Here is a 14,786-nt window from a genome sequence, read left to right on the forward strand (position 1 = left end):
TTTGTGACACAAAAGGCATAAGCATTCTAGTTAGTGAGATTGTAAGTCTCCCATCTTCCATGGTATTGTATGGAAACTTGGCCTTCTTTCCTTCCTTTGGAAGATGTTTTGGTTCAAGGATCCATGCTTGTGGCAAGTGGGTTGAGTGTTCTCCAAAGAATATCTTGAATGAAAAAGAAAAACAAAACTAACTATTGACTTACTAACCATTAACCTTTACTTTCAAGCTTTTACTTTTAATGCAATTTATTTTTATTATCATTTATCATTGTACATATCATTCTATTCGTTTATATTTATGCAATTTTCACTTTGTCCATTTCGACCATATTGTGTGATATACTTTGTTGCTTTGTTTGTTTGATTGGTCTTTGACCATTAATGCACATAATAATGACAAGAACCCTAAAAGACAATTTGAGTGGACTGTTGCTTTGATCTCCCCAATTGGACTTAGAACTTAGGCAACATTCCTTTTCTAATGGACTTGGCCAATGCCAATTTGTTGAAGAACCAAGAACTTGCAAGATTGAATTCATCTGATACATCATTCTAGATCTCTCCAGATTTATCTGCAACAGTGATCCTTGCTAAGCTGTTATGTTTAACTTGTGACTTGTGGATTTCATCTACTACATGGAATATATTTGAAGGAGATCATTGAAGTGGATAAGCTTGGATGAGGCCATCTTTATTTGATGCCTTTGCTCTTCAAGATTGATATAATTGTGCATTTGTGTGTTGCTTGATTCTAAAAAGTCCAAGGGAATTCTGGGTTTCTATTGACATACTTGTCTATTGGATTGCTCCCATTTTGGTCAGATCTTTTCAACTTTATACTTTTAAATTTCTTGTATCCAGCGTAGTCTCTTCATCTTCTCCCCACTTCTTTAATTTCAAAATCTCTCCCTCCATTTTTAAAATCTTCTTTGTGTGAACTACTCTTTTGTTCTAAACTTTGACCACTTTCAAAAAAGATAGAAACTTTGGCCTTATGCCATTGCCTTTTCAAACTTACTTTCTTAAATCAAAATTGTAAATGAACTTAACTATACTTGACTTAAACTTTCAAAAATCCAAAAAGAACTAACTCATTCAAACCATTTTTGGGCCCTTATGCCCTTCAAACTTAAATTTTATTAAAACCAACATACTCACTTTGAAATTTCTAGCACGAACTACGAGGTTTTGATCCCTCATGTATATGTTGGTACGTAGGCACGAGACCGAAGGTCTTGTCAAACACAAAAATATAATTAATCAATTCTTTTCTCATCCCATCATTCTATTTGTATGTAAACATCACTTTATACCAAGTACATATGCACACAAAAAGGGCTCCCTAGGAGTACCTAGGACACTTTGGGTGCTAACACCTTCCCTTTGTGTAACCAACCCCCTTACCTGTGATATCTGAATTTTTATTAGTTTTTTATTTGAAAACTTCTTACTATTTGGGTTTTGTTCGCATTTTTTCCCTTTTCCCTTGGAAACAATAAAATCGCGGTGGCGACACTTGTTAATTGATCTTTAGCTTATAAATAGCTTAATGATCATGAATTTTCCACTACAGAAATTAAGTGGCGACTCTGCTGGGGAGTAGTCTCCAGTGGGTTTAGCCTACTTTTTGTATGAATATATTTGTATATATGTGATGTTTATATATATATGTATGTGTGATATAATCTGCTTGTTGTGCTTGGTGATCTCTGAGTGGTGAGATAAGTTCTAACCCGAACTTGAGTGCAATTAAGATAGGAGGATGGTATAGTCATGTTCGACTTATGTGGAGTAGTCCTTAACAAGTTGGCTTGAGATCCATCTGTTCAATGGAGACTCCTTTGGATTTGGGAATGTCACACAAGTATTTTTGGTTAGGCATGACTATTTCTAATTGGGTCTGAGAAGTTGAGGAACTTAGAACACCTAACCCATCTTGGCCTATTTAGGATGTAGTGCGGAAACTGTTCAAGTGTAGACTTGATAACAGTTGTTACGCGATACTACACTTAGACGAGTTTCTCTTAAGAATATTATGGGTCGATGAGTCAGTCATCTTAACCTGTATAAATCCAATAGATAGAATTAAGACTCTAGGAACTTTTTAGAACATGATCTACAGGTTTTATCCTTAGTTCACTCCTTTGGGATGGTTCTTACCCAGACTCCATGCTCGTGACTTGCAACAAACCCTTGATTCTTGGTTGATCCAATCAAGTCTTGTCAATATCAATGGAACTTGGGTGTTGATAAGGTGTAAACTATAATCCACCAAAATGGATGATTGATCTTGGCAATCACTTGGTTCATCCCTTGACCTTTGTTTGCCTTGTGTGTGATCCCTTACTTGTGATTGTTGCATTCATGCATTCCATGCGCATCATAACATTCATCACACAAAATTTCAAGGAACTAAGGTATCGTTTGCAAATATTTTTAGACCATGGATTATGGACGAAGGAACACTAAGAAGTACAGTTTCAGATGTCCAGACTTGAAAGAGTTAAGGAAGCTAGCATCTTTTGTATTAGATCCTTTGGACTTCAAACAACGTCATGGGAAGCTTCTGTCCATCTTGTCTGGTGATGTAGTGGAAGGATTGTTGAGTGTATTGGTGCAGTTCTATGATCCTCTCTACCATTATTTCACTTTCTCGGATTTTCAGCTTGTGCCTACCTTGGAGGAGTATTCTCATCTTTTAGGAATACCTATTTCTACTAGAGTGCCTTTTAGTGCATTGGAGGAGATTCCCTAGTCTAGTATTATTACTGATGTTCTTCACTTGAAGAAGTCTGAGATAAAGGCTCATTGGGTGAAGAAAGGAGGGTTATTTGGATTGTCATCTGTTTTCCTCGTCAAGGAAGCTACCACTTTTGCTCAAGCTGGTAGTGTGGATGCTTTTGAAGCTATCTTTGTGTTGCTCATCTATGGATTAGCTTTTTTCCCTAACATTGACGGTTTTGTTGATGTTAACGCCATTAGACTTTTCTTGATTGGGAATCTTGTGCCTACTCTGTTGGGTGATATGTATTTCTCTTTGCATCTAGGGAACTCTAAGGGTGGGGGAACGATTGTCTGTTGCATTCCTCTTTTGTACTAGTGGTTTATTTCGCACTTGCCTCAGACGCCTTCTTTTGTGGAGAACAAACAATGTCTAAGGTGGTCTCAGAGACTTATGTCTCTCACTAATGATGATATAGTTTGGTATGATCTGTCCTTAAGCAGTTTGGAGATTATTGATAGTTGTGGTGAATTCTCTAACGTGCCTCTCATTGGTACACAAGGAGGAATTAATTACAACTCTACTTTGGCTCGTCGTCAACTTGGGTTCCCCTTGAGAGAAAAACCTAATAACACTTTGTTAGAATGTCTTTTCTATCAAGAGGGTAAAGATCCCCAACATTTGAAGTAGAAGATTATGCGCGCTTGGCATAATGTGCATAGGAAAGGAAGATCTGAGCTTGGTCCGTGCAACTGTGTAGCTTTGGAAGCTTACACTCTTTGGGTGAAGAAGAGAGCTTTGGAATTGAAGATGCCTTATCCTTGTGAAAGACCTATGTCTATGATTGTGGTTGAGCCATTAACTCTCCCTAACCAAGATGTAGAGGAGTTGGAAGACGCGCTCATCAAGATGAAGCAAGAGAAGGATATGTGGGAAGAGCTTTTCCATGCTTTGAGCAAGAAGCATGAAGAGTTGCAGTTGGAGTCTAAGGACAAAGGCGCACTGATTGAGCTACTTGAAGACCGAGTGACGAAGAGACAGAGAGAACCATATGTTTCATCTTCTAGCATTCCTCAGCCTTTTGTTGCTTGGAAGAAGATTGTTGACCAGCTTGTCCTCGAGAAGACTTAGATGAAGGCTTCTTTTGAGACCGAGATTTGTCGCATTCGAAGGAAGTACACGCCTTCCGTCAAATCTTCTGACCGTGTTGTTAGGGATCCTTAGGATGACTAGTCTCCTTTCCTCTTGTATCTTTTATTTTTGGTTTCTGAAATTGTACTCAGTGTAATCCTTCCAATTTATATAAATGAAAAGAGATTTTTTGGTCATATCAAAATTATTGCAATTGCCATTTCAATTTTTATATATATTTGCAAATGATATAATAAGTTCCTTGGAAATAAAAATAATCAAGCATTGCATTTCATGCATCATTTGCATAAGCAGGTTTTTGCTAGGTGTATGATCAGTGTTCTTCTGTGCTTTAGCCAAGCTGACTCACCGGTACAACACTCGAGTGAATCATTCAAAGATCATGGAACACCTTGAGCAAGAGAATAGAGAGTTGAAGGAAGAAATCGCCCGACTGACTGTCATGATGGAGTCAGTTCTTGCTGCCCAGAGCCAAGCTTCTCCAACTCCTGCAACTCCTCCCGCGAAGATTGTCATTTCTGAAGTGGTTACCTCTACAGTGCCTGCTACCACCGCCCACTTCGCTCTGAATCTGCCTGCTGGGTTCCCTTGGGGAATGCCTCCTAATTTTGTGCCAGAGGGTTTCACTCCCACTTTTGTTTCCATGTTGGCATCTAGCCCGGTTATGTATGTGCCACCTCCCGTTGTGCACACTTTGCCGCGAGTAGAAGACACCATCTATCATTCCGAGCCATCTGAGGGCCCGGACGTCTATGAGAAGATGGATGAGATGAAGGATCAATTATTTGAGTTGCACAAGGAACTGAAAATGCTGAGAGGCAAAGATCTGTTTGGGAAGAGTGTTGCTGAGCTGTGCTTAGTGCCCAACGTGAAAATCCCCGTCAAATTCAAAGTACCTAACTTTGAGAAGTATAAGGGAAACTCATGTCCACTCAGTAATCTTGTGATGTATGCCCGCAAGATGTCAACCCAGACAGATAATGATCAACTACTGATTCACTATTTCCAGGATAGCCTGACAGGTGTTGCTCTCCGTTGGTACATGGGATAGATAGTGCAAGCATCCGCATTTTCAATGATCTATGGGAGGCTTTCATGAAAAAGTATAAGTATAATGTGGATATGGTGCCAGATAGGGACCAGCTGAGGTCCATGTCTCAGAAAGACAAGGAGACATTCAAAGAGTATGCCCAGCGTTGGAGGGAGTTGGCTGCCCTGATTACTCCTTCTTTGGAGGAGAAGGAGATGACGAAAATCTTTCTCAAAACCCTTAGTTCATTTTATTATGAACGTATGATCGCCAGTGCCCCCAGTGATTTACCGAGATGGTAAATATGGGGATGAGACTTGAAGAAGGGGTCCGTGAAGGACGATTGTCGAAAGAAGAGGCATCAACTAGCAAGAAGTATGGGAGAAATTTTAGCAAGAGGAAGGAAAATGAAACAAATGCAGTAAGCAGTGGGAGGCAGATGAGGCCTCAAGAAAGAAGGAATTTACCACCCCGACAACATCATCATCATCAAGTATCTTCTATTATTCCAGTGTTTTCCAATCAGTCAACAATACCAATTCAACAACAACAACAACATCAGTATCAAAATCAACGTCAACAACAACCGCAACAAAGAATAAACACCTACAACAACAACAATTCCAATAACAATCATCACCAGCAACAGAACTTCGAGAGGAAGAAGGTCTCTTTCGACCCTATTTCTATGTCATATGTCGAGTTGTACCCATCTTTAGTCCTCAATAATTTGATTCAACCGAGGAATCCACCACAGATCCTAGAACCACTTCCATGGTGGTACAAACCTGAACTTCACTGTACTTTTCACCAGGGTGCACCTGGGCACGATATCGAGAACAGTTATCCGCTAAAATATGAGGTGCAAAAGCTTATGAAGAGTGGCATGGTGTCTTTTGAAGACCGCGCACCTAATGTGAAAGCTAATCCCTTTCCCGCTCATGGGAATACCTTAGTGAATATGGTGGACGGCGGTCCAGGTGAGTTCAAGGTTTTCGATGTCCGGTTTATCCAAAGATCTTTGGTGCAAATGCAAAAAGATATTTGTTTGGTGAGTGGATGTGAACATGATCACGAAGGCTGTGATATTTGTAGTGTGAACCCAAGAGGGTGCGTTGTTGTGAAAAGGGACATCCAGCGTCTGATGGATGAAGGCATGATCCAGATTGTTCAATCCCGTCATATAGACGATGATGTCAATGTCATTGTTCCCGTTTTCAAGCAACTAGAGCGGTTGGTTATGCAGTATGATAGTAGCAAGAATGTCAACAATAGATCAGTTTCGCCGTTGGTAATACGGTTGGTGGGCCCAGTCCCGTATGCATCTGATAGAGTTGTACCGTATCAATACAATGCTACGATGATTGAGAAAGGTCAAGAGGTCCCATTGCCTACGACCAGTTCAGTAGTCAGCATTGCATATGTTACGAAGGTGACCCGCAGTGGTCGAGTTTTTAGGCCAATTGTCCCTGAGAGTAAGGAAGAATTGATTGTTGGTAAGAAGGCAGAGGTGCCTGGTGTAGACCCTGTTAGTTGTTCAAGAGATAAGTCTGGTGAATCCAGCAATTTGAAAGCCAACTGTGATGATGATGAGGTACTCCGGCTGATCAAGAGGAGTGAATTTAACGTGGTTGAGCAGTTACTTCAGACTCCCTTAAAGATTTCCGTGTTGTCTCTGCTTTTAAACTCTGAAGCGCACAGAGAAGCACTCCAGAAAGTTCTCGAACAGGCGTACGTGGAGCAAGATGTTATTGTGGCTCAGTTTGATCATATTGTAGCCAACATCACTTCATGCAACAATTTGAGTTTTTATGATGAAGAACTCCCTGAGGAGGGAACAAATCACAATTTGGCATTGCATATTTCGATGAATTACAAAGAAGATGCCTTGTCAAACGTGCTAGTTGATACTGGGTCGTCACTCAACGTGCTTCCAAAGTCAACATTCTCAAACTTATCGTACTAAGGAGCTCCCATGAGATATAGTGGAGTAATTGTCAAAGCCTTTGATGACTCGCGCAAGACTGTCATTGGAGAAGTGGAGTATGAGAATTAGAAGAAAATGACTCCCAAGGATGTCGCATCCACTGCCTACGTATCTCATCTGAGTATGAGAATTAGAGTCTTCGTAGCTCGGCTACCTATGGGTTAAAGAGAAGTGTGGTGGCGACTCAACTTGTATGGTTTACCTTGGATTTAATCAATATCTCTAATGGTAACGAATACCCCGCTACAGAAAAGTGGCGACTCCACTGGGGATATACAGTCAGACACTATCAACTCCGCTGGGGAATGTATAGTCTGAAACAAATGCTTGGGGAACTACAATAGTGAGAGCCTGCTGGGGATTGAAGAATCCAACGCTCGGACCAGCTCTGCAGGGATAAGATACAAAATCCCAATTGTTGAGGAAAAACATCTGCGATCATTTGATGGGGACCTTAAGGAAATGCCCTGAGTGTACCTGTTTTGAATAGAAGATCCAAAGCACTTAAAGTTTACAGCAATTTTCAATGTTTATTAAGCACGTACCTCTAAAGCTCTTATGTTTCATGATGCAATGTTTATCAAAAATTCGGACATCATTTTTGCAAACAAAACAATAAAATGAAAATGAACACAGAGATGTACTGAATTACATGATTTTATTGATTGAGTGGCCTCTGAATAGGTATTTACAACAGATAAAAACAAAAATTAATCTAATGGCAATGTGAAATGGATTTCTATCGGGTTCCAATTCTGCTATGATTCGCTCGTCTTCAAGATCCTCCAGATGATCAGCTTTCCGAAAAAGGTGAATGGACTATTTCCTATCCTTCGGAAGTTTCCGATTATCGACACGAGATGATATTCTGAACTACTCAGAACGCAGCCATTCGCTTAATCCCTAACTTTTGCCTAGATCGCCCTTTCGGGTTTTCAATCCACCGGGATGCCCATTTTTTGCCTGGACTATTCTTTTTATCGTCCAGCGGGTCTATTTTATGCGAAGTATTTTTTAACTGCGTCTGAGTTCATAGGGGAAGTGAAGTTTTCACCATCCATTGTTGCAAGCATTAAGGCTCCACCATCAAAAACCTTGGTGACAATATACGGTCCATCATAATTAGGAGTCCACTTGCCCCTGTGATCTGTCTGAGGAGGAAGGATCCTTTTCAACACCAAATCTCCGACTTGGAAGCATCGAGGACGCACTTTCTGATCAAAGGCTCTCTTCATCCGACTTTGGTACAACTACTCATGACAAATGGCTGCCATTCGCTTCTTTTCGATAAGACTCAACTTATTGAACCTTGTCTGAATCCATTCAGCTTCGTCTAACTTGACATCCAGCAGGACTCTTAGAGAAGGAATCTCCACTTCAACAGGTAGGACTGCTTCCATACCATACACAAGGGAGTAAAGGGTTGCCCCGGTCGATGTACGTACTGAAGTACGGTACCCATGCAAGGCGAAGGGTAGCATCTCATGCCAATCTCTGTACGTAACGACCATCTTCTGCACAATCTTCTTTATGTTCTTATTTGCTGCCTCAACAACACCGTTCATCTTAGGAAGATAAGGGGAAGAGTTGTGATGTTGAATGTTGAAGTTCTCGGACAACTCCTTCATCATTTTTTTATTGAGGTTAGAACCATTATCAGTAATGATTCTTTCGGGAATCCCATAACGACAAATGATTTCTTTCTTGATGAATCAGGCAACCACATTTCTGGTGACCTTCGCAAATGATGCTGCTTCGACCCACTTGGTGAAATAGTAGATGGCAACAAGGATGAAGCGATGCCCATTGGAAGCAGTCGACTTAATCTTTCCAATCATATCAATGCCCCACATAGCAAATGGCCACGGCAAAGACATCATATTTAGAGGATTTGGCGGCACATGCACCTTATCAGCATAACTCTGGCATTTATGACACTTCCGAGCATATTTGAAACAATCAGATTCCATGGTCATCCAGTAATAACCCGCTCTCAACAATTCCTTAGCCATTGCATGTCCGCCAGCGTGAGTACCGAAGGAGCCTTCATGAACTTCCTGCATTAGCATGTCCGTTTCGTGTCTATCCACGTATCTAAGCAAACCCATGTCGAAGTTCCTCTTATACAGCACATCGTCTTTGTTCAAGAAGAAACTGCCTGCCAATCTTCTCAAAGTCTTTCCATCATGGTTAGATTCCCCTGCAGGGTACTCTTGATTCTTCCGAAAGCACTTGATATCGTGGTACCAGGGCTTGTCATCAACTACCACTTCAGCAGCAAACACATACGCGGCCCTACCAAGGCGCATAACATTAATCCTGGGAACATGGTTCCACCGAATCACCTTGATCATGGAGGATAGAGTAGAAAGAGCATCTGCTATCTGGTTCTCGTCATGAGGTATATGATACAGCTTTACTGTTGTGAAGAAAGTCAACAGTCTTCTCGTGTAATCCCTGTAGGGGACCAGATTAGGCTGGAGAGTATTCCAATCACCATTCACTTGATTGATCACTAGAGCTGAATCTCCGAAGATGTCCAGAGTCTTGATTCTCAAATCAATGGCTTGCTCAATACCCAAGATACAAGCCTCGTACTCAACTTCGTTATTGGTGCACTCGAAAGTCAGACGAGCGGTGAAAGGCATGTGGGCACCTTTCGGAATGGTAATGACAACACCAATTCCACTTCCTTTGGCATTGACGGCCCCATCAAACATTAAAGTCCACTTTTCATCTGGATCAGGTCCCTCCTCAACAACTGGCTCTTCACAGTCTTTCATCTTGAGGAACATGATATCTTCATCCGGAAAATCAAACTTCATCGGCTCATAATCATCAATCGGCTGCTTAGCAAGATAGTCTGAAAGAATACTCCCTTTGAGGGCTTTCTGGGATGTATAATGGATGTCGTACTCTGTCAGTACCATTTGCCAACGAGCAACCCTTCCGGTGAGAGCTGGCTTCTCAAATATATACTTGACTAGATCCATTTTGGAGATCGGTAAGGTCGTGTGAGTCGGCATGTATTGTCTCAATTGCTTAGCAGCCCATGCAAGTGCACAACATGTCTTTTCAAGCATTGAGTATCTCGACTCGCAATCTTTGAATTTTTTACTCAGGTAGTAGATGGCATGCTCTTTCCTACCTGTCTCGTCGTGTTGATCGAGAACACAACCCATGGAATTATCAAGTACTGTCAAATACATAATCAGCGGTCTCTCTGGGACTGGAGGCATAAGGATTGGAGGATTCTGCAAATACTCTTTTATCTTCTCGAAAGCCCTTTGGTAATCATCGTTCCACCTGATGGCCTGATCTTTTCTCAATAATTTGAATATTGGCTCGCACGTGGCTGTTAGGTAAGAGATGAACCTTGCAATGTAGTTCAACCTTCCTAAGAAACCACAGACTTGTTTTTCTGTTCTTGGCTCAGGAATTTCTTGTATCGCTTTCACTTTCGCCGAATCCACCTCAATCCCTTTTTCACTAACAATAAAACCCAGCAGTTTTCTAGATCTCACCCCGAACGTACACTTGTTCGGATTAAGCCTCAGCTTGAATTTCCTCAAACGCTCAAACAGTTTCTGCAGATTCACCAAATGTTCTTCTTCCGTCTGAGATTTGGCAATCATATCATCAACATAAACCTCGATTTCATGATGAATCATATCATGGAAAAGAGTTACCATAGCTCGTTGATATGTTGCCCCAGCATTTTTCAGACCAAACGGCATCACCTTGTAGCAGAAGGTGCCCCATGGGGTTATGAAAGTTGTCTTCTCCATGTCTTCTGGTGCCATCTTAATTTGATTATAGCCAGAAAAGCCATCCATGAAGGAGAATACCGAGAACTGAGTCGTGTTATCCACCAAAACATCGATGTGAGGTAATGAGAAATCATCTTTAGGGCTAGCTCTGTTCAGATCCTGGTAGTCAACACACATTCGTACCTTTCCATCCTTCTTAGGTACTGGAATGATATTTGGAACCCATGGCGGATAATTTGTAACTGCTAGAAAACCTGCCTCCAACTGTTTTTGCACTTCTTCCTTTATCTTGACAGACATCTCTGGTCTTGTTCTTCTGAGCTTCTGTTTCACCGGAGGACAATCCTCTTTAAGAGGCAAACGGTGTACCACAATGTCTGTGTCAAGCCCTGGCATGTCCTGATAAGACCAAGCGAAGATGTCAACATACTCTTGCAGCAATTCAATCAGCCCCTTCTTCATATTATCTTCCAAAGCAACCCCTATCTTGATCTCTCTCTGGACGTCCTCGGTGCCGAGATTAATCACTTCAACAGACTCTTGATGCGGTTGAATGACCCTTTCTTCCTATTTTAACAACCTGGCAAGTTCTTCAGGGAGTTCACAGTCTTCATCACCCTCTTCTTCAGCTTGAAAGATTGGATTTTCAAAGTCGAAGCGAGCACTAGCAGAACTGTTATCAATAGGATCCGGTGACGTGCATCTGCATGAGTGATGGTATGTGCTTATGAGTGTGAACAAGAAGTGGAAACTAAACAAAACATTGCCAAATGTATACTTATTTTTTTTATTTTTGATTTTTGAAAACTGCAAAAATAGAAAGACAGTGAACAAAATATTTGAATGCAAAAAGACGTCCTTTATTTATGATAAAAAATGCAGGTATTCACATAGATGAGACCTACAATGAGTCATTACGCCCTGGGCGGAACGTAAGACTTGGATATGCATGAATAAACAAATAAAATTACTCTTCAAGAAGAGTGACTTGGATAATCTCTTCAGAATACCAGTTGCGGAGAATTTCACCCGGGACCCTTGGACGCACCCAGTTGTCAATGTCGCAATCACTATCCCCATCTTCTTTGTTGATTGCAGAGACCTGGCCGTACTTAATGATGCTAGCACTGGAGAAAGTAATCGGCCCTGACGAGTCTGAGGCGTTGAAGTTGTAGAAGTCAATGTCGGCTGATACCCAATCCCAAACTTGTCTTCCTTTACAGGTAAATCCACCAGACGTCCCCAACCGGGAGCAACACCTGAATTTACCAAGTCATGTGCCTGCTTGAAGGACGACAAAGAGGCACCTGCTTCAACCTCTTCCACTGGAGCTGCATCCTTGACTTGAACTGCCTCAAAGGCCTGACACAGGGTCTCATGAATCTCACCTTCTACCTCTACATACTTGAATGTAGACAGGTTACTGACCAGAATATCCTCCTCACCATAGACAGTGATAATTCTTCTGTTGACCGGGAACTTGATCTTCTGATGCAAGGTCGAGGAGACTGCCCCAGCATTGTGGATCCAAGGACGACCCAGCAAGCAGCTATACGAAAGACTGATATCCATGACATAGAATATGGTGTTAAAGGTTTATGATCCAATCTGAATTGGCAATTCTACCTCTCCGAACACCGACCTCTTAGAACCATCGAAGGCTCTTACCACAAGATCGGAAGGCTTCAAGATCAAACCTTCTACATCTAACCTTGACAGGGCTCTCTTGGGTAGCACATTGAGAGAGGAACCTGTATCCACCAGAACATGGGATAGTACAGTGTCCTTACACTCCATCGAGATGTGCAAAGCCTTGTTATGATCGCGTCCAGCTGGCATCAAGTCAGAATCAGTAAAACCCAACCCGTTGCTTGTATGAACATTTACAACGATCCCTTCTAGTTGGTTCACTGAGATCTCCTGAGGCACATATGCAGCATTAAGGACCTTCAGGAGTGCCTCCATGTGTGCCTCCGAACACAGTAGGAGTGAGAGAATAGATATCTTGGATGACGTCTGAATCAACTGATCGACTACCTTGTAATCGCTTTTCTTTATAATTCTCAAAAGTTCGTCCACATCCTTCGCAAAAGCAAGCTCAGAGCCAACCTGTGGTGCAGAGGTACCCTCATTCACAACTTGCTTGCCTTTGACCTTCGCCGCGGTGTCAGCACTATCAGGTTGGGTAACCGGTGGTGAGAACAGTCTACCACTTCTGCTGAATCGCCCGATTCCACCAACATTGTCCACTGCGGGATCTTTTATCTCAATTCCATGTTCAGACTTCTGATCCTGCACCTCTTCTACTTTCAGTGGCTGCTCCACTCCATGATCATGCGTGTATACACTCCCCCCGTAATGCCAAGGAATGGCCCTTTCGCTGGTGAAAGGTAAAGGACCAGGGGTCGTGATGGTCATAGTAGATTAATGCGGTCGCACTGGTGGTACCGGTTGCGCTACTGGCGCACTGATCTGAGCGGTCGGGTAGAAAATTGTGATAGTGGCAACGTCACAGTCATACTCAGAAATCTCATTCATCGAAGTACAAACATCCAAAACAATGGAATTAAGTTCAGCAAGTACATCAGAATCAAACACCATGTTTGGAATATCAGCAACAACATCAGAAAAATTAATTACATCATTGGGAATTACAAAATCAGCAAGAACAACATTTGTAAATTCTTCAGCATCTTCAGGAAAGAGAGGATCAACATCTGCATTCTCAACAACCCCTTCAACAGACCTTTGGGCAGATAAGTCTTTAGCTTGGAGGATACCATCGTCAAGCAAGGCCTGGATACCCTGATACAGCTTCGCATAACCCCCACTATGTGCAACACAACCCAAACAACCGCTCCCACAGCCGGGGAAAACATCTGCCTTTAGCAAGTATTCTTTGATTTCTAACAGCGGAGTCTTCAGCTTCAACACCTCCTTGACTAATTTGACTTCTCCTTCAACCATGTTAACATTTGCTCTACCATGCTGCGGCATAGGATTGTTGGCAACATTAGGAGCCGACGTAAAGTTAATGGCCTTTGAATCAATAAGGTCCTGAACTACGTGCTTAAAAGCTTTGCAGTTCTCAAAAGTGTGGCCAGGCGCCCCAAAGTGGAAATTACACCTAGCATTGGCGTCATAACCCACTGGAAGCCTGCCAACGGGAGGAGCCAAAGTGCGTAACTGCACGAGTTGCAAATGTTGAAGGTTGGGAAGCAACTGGGCATACGACATCAGAAGAGTGTCGAAACGCCTATCCATCATCCTCTGTCTCTGTTGATAAGCAGGTTTGTTACCCTGTTGTTGTTGGTATTGATTTCGTTGACGTTGAGGTTGTTGTTGTTGCACTGGTGCTGCAGCCGGAATGGTCACTGCTGCAACATAAGGTTGTTGATGGTAATTCTGAAAGTTATTCCTCCGGTTACCCCTGTTCTGATAAGAAGATATGGCATTTGCATCCCCTTCTCTCCTCCTCTGTCCTCCTAAGAACGGCTTCTTTGACCCCGAAGATGATCCAACCCCATTTTGGATCTTACATGTCTTCAAGTAGTTCTCCACCCTCTCACCGGTAGAGACCACATCAGTAAAATTCGAGGCGTTGCAACCCACTAGACGCTCCAAATAAGATCCAGGCAGTGTGTTCATAAACATGTTGGCCATCTCTTTTTCCAACATCGGAGGCTGAACACGGGAAGCCAACTCTCTCCAGGGTTGAGCATACTCTTTGAAGCACTCGTTGCACTTGAGAGACAGATTCTGGAGCTGAGTCCTGTCAGGTGCCATATCCGTATTGTACTGATATTGCTTCACAAAGGCCTCAGCCAATTCTCTCCAGCAGCGAATATGGGCTCTGTCCAGCCTCATATACCACTCCAAGGATGCCCCAGCTAGGCTGTCCTGGAAGAAGTACATGAGCAACTTCTCATCATCAGAATACGCGATCATCTTGCGGAAGTAAGCTTGTACATGAGTCTTCGGGCTAGAGTTGCCATTGTACTTATCAAACATGGGGACTTTGAATTTTGGCGGAACTCTCACGCCTGGGACCAGCCCCAAGTCAGCAACATCCACACCAAGAGCATTCTGCCCTTCCACAGCTTTCAACCTCTCTTCCAGTCTCCG

The sequence above is a fragment of the Lathyrus oleraceus genome, chromosome 4 (genome assembly GCF_024323335.1).
Source record: "Lathyrus oleraceus cultivar Zhongwan6 chromosome 4, CAAS_Psat_ZW6_1.0, whole genome shotgun sequence".
Classification (NCBI taxonomy): Eukaryota; Viridiplantae; Streptophyta; class Magnoliopsida; order Fabales; family Fabaceae; genus Lathyrus; species Lathyrus oleraceus.